Genomic DNA, 12,936 nt, shown 5'->3' with positions numbered 1-12,936 from the left:
AGTGTATGTTTAGAAAGCCAGCCTAGGACTGCCAGCTCAGAAAGTGCCTGTTTGATGTGGCAGCCTCCTCCTCCACATCCTCAATGTGCCATTCGAGGGAACATCAACCAGAAAAATGCAGAGAATTTTGGAATAATGATGCCATTATTTGGGTCCTTTTGTCTTCCACATCAACCGCTGTCTGAAGATCACCTCCCTCGGTAGGAAAGGACTCTGAAATGTGTCAGACAAGCTAAGTATTGGTCTGGAGACATGTAGAGATGACAAAAGCATGAATAAAATTTTTCTCATCAAGTTAGTTACCCTTTCCCCTTTGACTAGGGATTGACCAACTAGGCTGAGGGTCCAACCCCCTTATCTGTGCTCTAAATCCTCTGAATGTACTTATTTGAAGTGCGCAGGGGTTGCCCTGCTGAGCACAAGAGAAGCAGAGTTGCCAGCACTCAGAGGTGCCTGTGAGTGTCCAGGGCAAGTGTGAGCCACATTCCTGGGGGTCCTCCTGCTCCACCTTCTCCCTGGCACAGTCCTGCTCCAGCCACAGACTTGTGTGGAGCCACGTGCTGCTGACAGGCCTGATCATCTGCCCCTGAACTCTGCTAAAGAGGGAGCATCTGCAAACCCAGGGCTTATCTCTTGACTCTCTTTTCTGCATTTTAAATCTCTCCAAAGTGCAATTCCCAGGGGATGGCTCTGGTTATAGTTTTTGTGGTTTTACAGATAGCAAATGCTGGAATAAACACAGCCCCCAGCAAACAGGGGAACTCCATTATTTCCATTAGAACTCCCAGAGTTTGTTCTGTTAACAAAACTCTGATTTCTCCCCGGTCAAGGAAACAACTCAGACTACTGATAAGGAGCTGAGTAACTAAAAGTCAAGAATTCCTCTTCCCTTCTTGTTGACGCAAGGAGAAATAAAAAGCTTTTTTTATACATTGTGACTGTTCTTGTTAGTTTGTATAATTATTTTTGTTCTTAATCTTGTTTCTGTAAGGAAATTATGGGTAGGGTTTCATGATTTATTTTTTTTTCCCTGTGACAAATGAAGTTTAGTAGCTGCCTTCCTCCAGCCTTCATTCTTCCCCCCACACTGCAGGTCCTGTGTGGTGGGGTGCCTCATCAACTAACCTTCGAATGGGTTAAGAAACTTCTTTTCTTTGTCTCTTATGTGGAGTTTGTTTTTCGAATTTCAGGGTATTTCAGCCCACTAAGAGCTGCCTGCTGCAGTGTCCCTGACCTGTCCGCCTGCCGTGTGTGTGTGTCGAGAGCTGCCGGAGCCCCCAGACCTTGCGCTGCCCCCTCGGCTTCCCTCCCTTCCTGTGGCTGCTCCGCAGTGGAAATGAGCCCTGCGGTGAGGCAATGACAGGCTGTGGAAAAGGGCCTTGAGAGGCAGCGAGCACACACAGAGGTCCCCTCTGAAGCAGAACTTCAAGGAAAGCCGTGCCAAATTACAGGGGCACTCTTAGTGTGTCCTCAAGGGCATAGCTTCAGGCAAACCATGGAAAAGGGAGAGTGGGAATAGCAGGACAAACACGCAATTAAGTAAACAAAAAAGGGTATTTTGTCAGATGCTTCACACAAACCCACTATTTTCTTCCAGACATTTCACCATGTAGCAGAGAAAAATCACTCTTTGATCAGGCTTACAAACATGAGGTGTTCCATGGAAGGCTGACATTTGCTCTTGTCAAGATAAAATACCTCTCCTCCTGTGGTGAAAATCATTATCTATAGCACCATGAGGTGAGGGGGGGACGACTGTGAACTTGCTATTAAGATTTCTCCTAGTGAAAAATAGCCATTTGCTTATCCATTGCATATCCTGATATGGTTTAGCTGGGGCTCTGCCTAAAGCAGGATTTTCAAGCTGGTGCCTTCTATCATTGACATCTGGCAGAGTAAATGCACTCCTTTTTTCTACTTTGCTCCTTAAGACCATTTCTCTGATATGTCAGGGCTGCAGAAAAATGGCTTTTCCTCCAAGCCAATTTGCCTCTGCCCTTACTTCCCCACTCCCACATAGAAATATTTCCCCTATGACATAAAAAATAAGAAATAATTCTGGAAGACTTTCCACTGTGAATGAGAAACCTTTGCACCGCAAGGGACTTCTGAAGGGAGCTCTCAATCAGGTGTGATTCCGTGATATTCCTCTCCTTCCTTCTCTCCCTGCTTCCACCTACAAGGTGATTTTCTGGGGCTGTGGCCAAGTTATGCCACTTATGGAAACAAACATAAAGGACTAAAATAACATAAGGTTTCGGTCACAATCCTGTGATCCTGAAATATCCCCTGAGTGCTTGAAGTGCAGCACGTCGGGGGAAACCTTCATATTAAGGGAGAAGTCAGTGCCTGTAATTGCCTGCTATTGTATCTATGGTGTCTGGCCTCATAAAATGATAGGATCATAGGAGAACTGGCTGAAAAGGACCTCAAGTGGCTCCTATCCAACCTCCAGCTCAAAGGAGAGGCGGCTCTGGGTCAGACCAGGTTGCCCAGGGCTTGATACGCCCAGCTTTCCTTGACAGGAAACTGGCTTTTCATGTGAGTTTGTTACTTTTCAACAAATTAGAATAATTTTATACCCAGAGTGATCCTATTTATACTAGGATATTTTAAATGACATGAGTACAGGATCAAATATTTTATTAAATTCTACCCAGGAATACCACTTACATTATGGATATGAATAAAATGGCCTCAGTCTAAACAAAAATCAGTCACTAAAAGAGGCAAACAAAAAAACCCAAACATTTTAAGAACATGAATGGCATGAATCTCATTATTCTGAAGATCTGTTGTCCTCACTGTCATTTCCAACCTGTCTTCTTGCCCAGTACCTTGTTGACAACTTTGGCCAGCAGTTTCCCTTTGATTTCCCCTTGAAAAAATCATATGGTTATCACATATTTATAGATATAATTTAATGTTCCCTGGGAAGAAGTGAGGACTCACAGGTCCAGAAGTCTCAGCCCTGTCCTGTAACCCTTATTAGAGAAAAAGTCAGTGCAAACTTTTCTCTTTATATGTACCAATAGCTACAAGAAATAGAATTCAGTTTGAAATTCAAACTCAAAATCAGTAACTAATGAAGACCTCGTGATCAATACATAAATCAAAAGAAAATAAGAAAATAAAATTTCTTGCACTCCTAAGAAGTGCAAGAAAACTGAGAGGAACCCAGAGACTATATTGAAGTTATACTTTTGAGGGGATATATTTTCATTAAATAACTGAAGGTGTTTGGACAACCTTGTTTGCCCTTTTGAGAGTAATGGCACCATCAACATTCACTTCACACTCTGTTATTAACATCACGGGTCACTGGTTTTATGGTTCATTTAGGCTCTTCAAAGACAACACTCCGCTTAAAGGGTAACTTGTACGTTTCCTCTCTCAAATGAGGCCATTTGTGTTCTAATGCCTTCCTTTTCTTTCCATACAACCATTACTCTTCGGCTTCTCTGTTGCTAAAATCAATCTGAGCTCTGTTGTGACCAGGAGAGACTAGGTTCCACATCAGAAATTTTAATGGAAATCCAGGAGCAGTGCAAAACTCCAGGTGTGACAGACCAATGAGAAACTCTGGAGAAATGCTGCTGAGTTTTGCATCTTCTGTTGATAAACATCTCTTCATCTCTTTAGGTTATTTTGTCCTCATTCTCCTGACTGTTAATTTGTTTGTCTCAAACCCATAAACTAAGTTAGACATGAAAACCCAACATCAAAGGCTGATATGAGACACAACACGAGGCAGAGGGTTGGGTTTATTTTAAATATGTCCTATTATTCAGGAAAGTTCCTAGATACCATCAAAGTTTTTGACTATCAGGAAACCTTATTCTCTAATGCCTTAAATCTATTATATTATTATGACAAAGGCAAAGCACATAAAAACGTTCCCTAACCACAAAGAAACACTCTGTAAAACAAGTTAAATAGGACCAGTAACAACCAGTAGTAGTTATAGACCCTCAGTCCTTTTCCGTCAGAGGAAAAAAAGGAATTTTTGTGTGCTGAGGCTGAATTTGAATTTTCAAAATACTTCTAGAGCAGAAGAACCTCAAAATACATATCCAGTCTGGTACCAAGCATCAAATAATCAAAAATAAGTCTTGTGTGGAACAATCTCCCAACCTGCTGTTTCAGGAAGAATTGAGTCCAAATTTGCAGAATACACAGAAAAGTGAACAATTTTTTACATCTGCAGAATGAGGAAATTGTATTTTTTTCACGCTTGTTTTTTGTTTGATGGAATAAATCAGCTGGAAGTTAAACATGTTTGCCTCAATATACAAATAAAAACAAGGAAATCAGGAGCCAGTTGATTTCTCAGGTATTGTACAGACTTGCACATGTCTCCTTGAGAAACTATGAAATCTTTCCTCTGTCTTATAAATGGTTGAAAGCATGCTGGAGTAAGAGCAAATCTAAAGATTTCTCACTGACAACTGAATTTGTAAGTTGCTGTTCCTTATCAGATTGATCCTTGGCAGTCAATTCTACTCAGTGATGAATATTTCCGTTATTTATTTCTGAAGTAGAGGATCCTTGTGATTAAAGACATCTGCTCCCAGAAATAGCTGGAAAACATTAGGATGAAGCAAACATCACCCACACCACCTTGCCCAGCAGCAAGCCATAAGTCTCCCCAGAATAATAATCTGTCAGATCATTTTGCAACTAGAAGCTAAGAAACAGAACTAAAACCTGAAAATATTCAAAGCCACCATCACATAGAGAATCAACACAGAACAGATGATAAACACATGGTGCATGGAGAAGGATTTTTTTACAACTCTACAGACAAACCTTAGCATTCCAATACAGCAAGAAAAAATGTGCATTTCGTGTCTCAGGAACTGACTATCCAAATTAGTCTTTTTTCACAATGTTGAGTTACAGAAATACTCTGGGTAATTTTCCTATATCTTCCCCCGTTCTCTTAAACTTTTGGGGTCTGCTGACCCCAACCTGGCATCCCTGGTGCTGCTGCTCAAAGCAGTATGAGGCAAGGAAAGGCTTCCAGCCCTGTAATCCCTGATCTGTAGCTCCAGGGACTCATGCTCTGTCCTGGGACAGAGCAGTCTGGGGGGTGGCAGGGGTCTAAGGCAGCTAAATTCCTAAGGAATTAAAATCTCTGTGGTGAATGATTCCTAAACATGAGCTGTGCCTTTGGATTTTTACTCTTAACTCTCACAGTAATTAACTGGACCCTCCCAGGATAAGGGTTTTTGTTACATATGAAAATTGAGGAGATCCCTATGATTCTGTGAAAAAGGGGGCTTCTTCCCCACAAGCAGTGTCTGTTCTGAGAGGGCTTCTCTCCACCATCCTGCCTTTAAACTCCATCTCTGTCTCACTTACCCATTGCCTTGGGGGAGAACCAAAGATCAGAGTGCAGAACACCAGAACAGGAGGGTCAGGCTGGAGATCAGGGAAAGGTTCTTCCCCCAGAGGGTGGTGGGCACTGCCCAGGCTCCCCAGGGAATGGACACGGCCCCAAGGCTGCCAGAGCTCCAGGAGTGTTTGGACAATGCTCCCAGGGGTGCACAGGGTGGGATTGTTGGGGTGTCTGTGCAGGCCCAGGGGTTGGACTCCATGATCATCCATGGGCCCACTCAGGATATTGTCTGACCCAATGATTCATACCTTATCTACTCACCCCTTACAAGTATCACTATCTACTGGAAAAGAATACACAGCAATTTGCCAAAGAGAAAACAAACCTTATACAGGAATTAGTAGACAATGTTATTATTTGATAAGAGTATAATCCTTTTTATTAATGACTAAATGGGTGCAACAGCTTAGTCCTCAATGATTATGCTTCTTTACATCTCTGGATATTCCCGAAATACATTCTGTCAAGGTGTGTAACTGTATTTACCATAAGTCCAACAGGGCTTACTCCTGTGGACATGCCAAGTGAAACAGCTGAAGAAAAAATACCCACAGATTGAAACATAAACTGTATTTTTGTCAGTATGTGACAAGGGAATGTTTCAGTATGACAAACCAGCTTGCTAGTGGCAGAAGGACACAGTCCTGTGACACTTGCAGAAGTAGGCAAATGAACAAAACACACGAGAAAAACAGCTCACAGATAGTATTGGTAGTTTCATAAAGATCCTGGTGAAGAATCATCATGGTAGCAAGGTAACCAGGTATGCAAATTGTTAGTAATAGTCAGGATGCAGAACATTAGGAGAACAAAGCAGTTCTTGTGCTTGAAACATTTGTAGAATTTCTCTTTTCTTTGTTACACTTTTTGTTTGGGGGAATTCCACCCAGCTGTCCTGGTGAAACAATGCTGACTGCAGAGCAGGGCCCTCACCTGCAGCTGCACCCTCCACTCCTGGGCCTGCAGACCCCAATCTTTCTCCTTTTGCTCTGCTTGCCTTTTTTTTTAAACACTGAAGCAGCATAAACCATTACTAGTGTTCACCAACCCTTGTCAATACCCAGACCTCAGCAAGCAGGCACAGCAAACCAGCCCTGAGAGCAGGTTCAGCACAGTTTACATCAGGATCCCCTCTCATCTTATGCCAAGCACACAGAGCTTATTACAGGACTTTGCTTATCAGAACAAACCCTTTTTTCCTTTCTGGCCACCTCTTCCCTTTCCACATGAGGGATGGCACCTCATTCAAGGAATGTGAAAATATTCCCTGCTGCCTTTTCCCTAATGAGACCTCTCCCTTTACACTCCCAAACAATGCTTCCTGTAAAGACAAATTGTTACAAAGCTGTATAAAATCTTGCCATCAATCCTGCAGCCAGCTCTGGTTCTGAATACGTTTTTATTCTATTGTGCACACGTTTACCGGTGGGATTGAACATCACATAAAAATGCATGGTGGCTTTAATGACATCTGCTTCAGTCCAGGTTTAAATCAGCAGAACTATGAGGTGATGGAAGCTTCTCTAGTCAGGACATCACTAAAGCCCTGTTGAAGTCCCACTGACGTCAAAGAAATATAAACATACACTTAATTTTAATTGTACGCTTAAAGGCTGGTCTGAAATGGGTCACAAATGGCCACCTTCTCTATTTGTTCTGAATTCTGCAGGATCATTTCCATTGGGGAATTGATTCTCATTAACACATTCATTTTTCCAAGACCAAATCCTTTCTGCATTCTCTGTGTGTAAACCACCCTAAGCTTAAGCAGCAGAAAATCCTAAAGCATGAGTATCTGACAATAAAAAACTACATTTCTTATAATAAACTGTTGAAAACAAACCATTACTGTGCTTAATGATTAATTTGCTACGTCTTTGGTTTTCAGCTTTGCCTAAGGCTGCAGGCTGTTCTTCCAGGCCATTACTTGCTACAAACATCCAATTTCCTATGTGTTTCCTTAGAATTTATTAAAACGCTACTGAGGGGTAAAGGTCACCAAACAAGTTCTTCTGCCTTTTCTACCCAAACTCCACCTCTCCAGTGTGGTTCTCAAGGCCTCTGATTTCTGTTTTCCCTTTAGGAATATCACCCACTGTCTTGGTTCGAAAGACAGGTGTCTACTAAGGAAGGCAGGAGCCTCCCTTGGAATGAAAAATATAACCACCTTCCCTCCCAGTTACTATAAATTTGAAATAAAAGGGTTTCTAGGAAAGATATGGGGCTAGGAATAGCAGTTCTTTACAAGTATGTACAATAAAGCAAACAACTCGGTCATTAACAGCAAACACAACAGGAACCCAGTGACCCTTCTCGGCCGCAGGCACTTTCCCCTGGGTGCAGTTCCGGGCACGGCCGGCAGGGGCGCTGCTGCTCCCGGCGATGATTCCCCCGCGGCTGCAGGGGGCGCTGTGGCGCGGGCTCGGGGAGCACGCGGTAATGGCGGCTCGGCCCAGACGGGAAGGGATGGGACAAAGGCTTTGCTTCACAAACCCCTGGGGCAGCTGATCTGGGTGCCGCAGCAGAACTTACAGAAACAGCAAGCTGGAGCGGCAGGACATCTCAGCAGGCAGGGAGTGCGGGGCTACAGCGCAGCAAAAGCTCGGAGCAGCACCGAAGAAGCAGCGGGGGTGGGACAGCGGCAGCCCGGCTCTGAGCAGGGCTGGGAGAGGGGAGCTCTGGATCCCGGGCACCCGAGCAGAGGGTGAAAAGTCCCTCTTTTAGTGAGGTGGGTGTTGCTAAGGTCCCAGTTCAGTGGCTGCTCTCACAAGCAGAGGCTCACCCCATGACAGAAGCAGCAGCTCTGGGCTCCAGTGGCAGCAGCAGCGAAACTCCCTTCCCCAAGCAGCAGCCCCGACCGTCCTGCTCCGAATCCCAGAGAGAGAGAGAGAGAGAGAGAGGGAGAGAGAGAGGGAGAGCCAGCCACTGCCCCAGCCCCATCTTTTACCAGCCCAGTTCTCGTGGTATCTCTGCCTCTTGGAGAGGAACTCCCAGATGAGAGAAGTACAACCAGATGTCCTCCTAAAAAATCTCTAAGAAAAAGAAACAAATTGAACGAACCTAACCCCCAACACCCATCAGTAAAGCATGGAGATGGAATGCTGTAATTTATGGAATATACAGAATCATGGAGAGGTTTGGGATGGAAGGGATCTAAAAGCTCATCCTGTTCCATACCCTGCCACAGACAGGGACACCTTCCACTAGCCCAGGTTGCTCCAAGCCCTGTCCAACCTGGCTGTGGACACTCCCAGGGATCCAGGGGCAGCCACAGCTTCTCTGGGCACCCTGTGCCAGGGCCTTTCCACCCTCACAGGGAAGAATTCCTCCCCAGTATCCCATCTAACCCTGCCCTCTGGCAGTGGGAAGCCTCTTGTCCTATCCCTCCATCCATTGTCCCAAGTCCCTCTCCAGCTCTCCTGGAGCCCCTTTTGGGGCTGGAAGGGGCTCTGAGGTCTCCCTGGAGCTTTCTCTTTTCCAGGTGAACAGCCCAGCTCTCCCAGGCTGGCTCCTGTCAGGGCATAACTCCCCAGTTAGTTGGTGTCACTGTAGACAATGGGCATTCCTTGCTCTAGCTCCTCTGGATGGACACATCCCCCTCTGCTCCGAGGCCAGCCCTAAACTCAAGCTTTCATATCACAGCTCTCTGCTACCAACTACGTAAGAAAAGGCAATTAAAGTGTGTCTGCTACCTAAAATTCCACTGTCATTGGGATGGAATGTGTGTTCCAGGCAGAGCTGGAGGGATTCTCAGGCACTGAGATAAAACCCTCAGAGCAGCTGGGTTTGGAGAGGCTTTGGCACACAGAACAGTCTGGCTGCTTGACAGGATGCTATCCCACAGCAGCCACTCCAAGCACAGGGCTGGCAGGACTGTCCCAGTGTGGATGGGAAGAGGCAAGAACAGGACAGGGTTTTTTGCCCTCTCTCCTGCCTCTCACAAAGCAGTTTGTTCTTGCTACCATGTCACCCCCTCCCCACTCCTCATGTGCTCTCAGCACCCTCCAAGGTTTCCATCACTACTTGGAGAGAGAATGGGATGATCAGCAAGACATTATTTTCTAAGGATAATCTTATATCCAGATGACTGTTTCCTCCATTACTTTGTTAGCTATTTTTAAAGACACCTGAAACTCTTCTTTCCCCAACCAGTATGTCCATAGAAGGTGAACTGTCATGGAGCCAAGTTATGCAGTATATTTACCTACTTTATTACCCTCTCAGAACTCCAGCCTTCCAGGCACTTACCTGGTTTATTTCTGGGTCTGAACTTCTTCCAGCTCTTCTCTGCTCAGAAGGGAATGGCAGGATCTAGGTGGAATTGCACTAAAAACCATTACATCCTACTCTGGTACAGGATGGGACCCAACATCGAAATCATACTGGGTTAACTTCCTAATAACTGGGAAGTTACTTCTGTAAGGAAACTATAATTATTGAGCATCTTTGATTTACTGCTCATCATCCCATTATCAGCCTGCTGGAAATTTCAAGGAGTTTTGCACTTGAGATGGCAGAATTTCATTTTTCTCTCTTTTGACAATGCTTCACTCATACTCTCTCTCATACTCTCATACGAGTAAAACTCGTAGGAATGGATGTTGGAACTTTGAATGAGCACATTACTATTCCTGGGTATAAAGAGCCATTTTTAGCCCAAGCTTAAACAAAACATCTCAAGTTTCGAAAGTTTGATTCACTTTTGAAGTCCTAAAAACATATCTTAGATACAGACCTTTTCTTTTTGAAATTTTTATCCTTCAGTGTAAAATATCCAGATTTATTGTTTCTAAGAACTGAGCAGTAATTGTAACATTCTCAAAGGTCCCAGTGCTTGCAGTTCTAACTGAGCTCAGGTCAGTAGTGCTCCGGAAATCCCAAGTAGTCCAGCAGACACAGAGGGCCATTAGGAAGGAAAGATTAGGTAGAAAAAACTAACTGCTCCTTCCCTGATGGAAATTTTTTCCAGTCTAAACTCAGCACAGTGGTAATAGCTCCACAAAACTGGAAGAATCCCAAGGAGGAGATCCCTGCACTGAGGCTGATTTGGGAACTGTTTGTTCTAGCAAAAGACTCTGCTCCTCCTCCATGCCAACTCTGACAGTGCCAGAACAACTCTGTGTTTTTACTGCAGTTACACAATCCCAAGGGCTGTGCCTGGCACACAAATAGTCTTTAACTCCCCTCCCAAACTAGAGAAATATCCATGTCTTTTCCCCATCCACAGCCTTAAGTGACTGGACAGGAATGTAAGAGCAAAGTATGAGAAGGAAGACCAGGAATTCCATCTGCCACTGTTAATTTTAACTTGAGTGCAACAGGCCCCTGGTGCAAAGGGGATGGAAAGAGCATGGTGAAATTCTAAACCCATCAAAACAAAAAACAAAGTCTCTGCATCCATGTCGTCCACTTGGGTTAGGGGCTTGAAATAATCTACATCTAAATCAAGTTGACTACAAGTTCCTATAGCAGTTAAGATTTTATCTACATTTTACCTAAAATTTTATGTACAGCCAGACCTCTCTAAACGCACATGCTATAGATTTCATAACCAGATTGGAATTAAGTCTACAGCTTCAAACACACCAAATAAATTGTTCACAGTGGGCTCAGAAAACCCTGTAAATAAAGGTTTATGTGGTTGGATGTGCCACATATGCAAACATACCTCCACCTAGATCATATCTCTGTACCTATATAAATGTATCTGTCCAGGATTGTATGAGCCATAAACAGGCAGAAAAAGCAAGGCAAACACAACCTGCATCACACTGGAGTATTATCCATTACTGCCAACCAAGAAAGGCAAAAGAAAGTAAAGGAGAATTAGTAACCAGCTGAGGTTTCCTCTATACAACTGGGCATGCTCAAGTTTAACAAATTCACAGAATCCTAGAATGGTTTGGGCTGGAAGGGACCTTAAGGTCCATCCAGTACCACTCCCTGCCACAGGCAGGGACATCTTCTGCTATCCCAGATTGCTTCATGCCCTGTCCAACCTGGCCTTGGACGCTTCCAGGGATCCAAGGGCAGTCACAGCTTCTCTGGGAAACCTATGCCAGGACCTCTCTACTCTTAAGGTAAAAATTGCTGCCAAGAAAAGAAGATTAAGAATGATGCTTTCTACCAGGATGCTCATCACTCTGGCAGCCAGATGCTCTTCTGTGTAGCAAAGATGTCCCTGTATTGTTGTTGATTCCAGATTTAATTTCACCTTGCTAAGGTTAACCAAAAGCTGCGAATCTTGGGTATTTTCACTCAACTCTTCCCTCTGTGAAAAAACAACTTGATTGAATTATAAACTCTAATTCTCTTCTCATATGATTTATCTGCTAATTTATCTTGACAACTCACATCTGTGATTCTGCTCAGCCAGTCCTGTGTCTCTGCTTACTGGAAGGACTGGGAAATTCGGTATTTTAGATAGTGACAGGAACAAACCTAATACACAAATCCCCCTGTGTGGTGGTTTTTGCTAAAAGAGGTACAAGATACAGCTAAAACATGTGCTGGGAGCAAGACATTTGGTGGATGTTAGGGATCAATAAGTGGGATCAGGATCCTAAAACCTCAGCTGGAAATAGGCTGGCTTTCAGAAAACTGAGGTCATACTCAGCCAACAACATGCCAAGCGACTGAGAGCACATGGGCAAGAGTCCCCATGAGAGCACTCCCCAAGAGTCCTCCTGGAAGGAGAGGGTCATGGATTCATGTCTAGAAACCAAATAATCTGGGGCTGAGGATGGATGGATCTGACCAAACATGAGTACAGTACTTCCACAGGTAGAAGTCAATTCACTTGCAGACCCCTCCTCAGCATGCATGGAATGACCTGGAAATTTCTCTTAATTGAAATGCATAAGGAGGGCAATTCCAGTGAGCACAGATCACACCTTGTGACCAGAGTTTGCAGTCACAACCCTCAATCCATCTTGTTGACAAGATAATTTGCACTTTGTGACACAGGCTCCCACTGCCCCTGCATCCCAGGCATGGTGAATTCGGTAGGAACTCCAAAGTGTGCCCCTGCCTAGGGGACAAGGCAGAGGTGACAAGCCAGTCCTGTTCCTCTGCTCTTACATTTGGGAGTTTGGAACCTGTTCAGGAGCCTGAACAATTCTCACCAGGCTGCACATGAAGCTAATGGCAAAAGCCTAATTTTAATCTCAAAGTCACCCTTCCTCTTCTAGCTCTGGAAGAACTAGTTCACTTCTTTATTTCTCCAGGGATATCTCAGATAAAGCTTAAGGTGATAATGCAGTGCCTCCCATAAAAGGGTAAACATGGAAATTTGTGATGAACTAGAAACATGCAAAACAAATAATTATTCACTTCCTAATATTGTTCTTTCTTTTAAATAAAACCTTATATTGCCCCCATGTTCTGTCAGAAGAAGTGAGAAACTTGGTCACAAATACAGAAGCTTTGAGACTGGGATTAGGTGAAGATTTGAAAACATTCATATGATCCATAATGCCATTAATAGCAAAGACAGGAATGGGTTTGCTCTTAAGAATACACATCTCCTTAAGTAA

Source organism: Poecile atricapillus, chromosome 7 (genome assembly GCF_030490865.1).
Source record: "Poecile atricapillus isolate bPoeAtr1 chromosome 7, bPoeAtr1.hap1, whole genome shotgun sequence".
In the NCBI taxonomy this organism is placed as follows: domain Eukaryota; kingdom Metazoa; phylum Chordata; class Aves; order Passeriformes; family Paridae; genus Poecile; species Poecile atricapillus.
Note: the sequence above shows the minus strand (reverse complement) of the source record.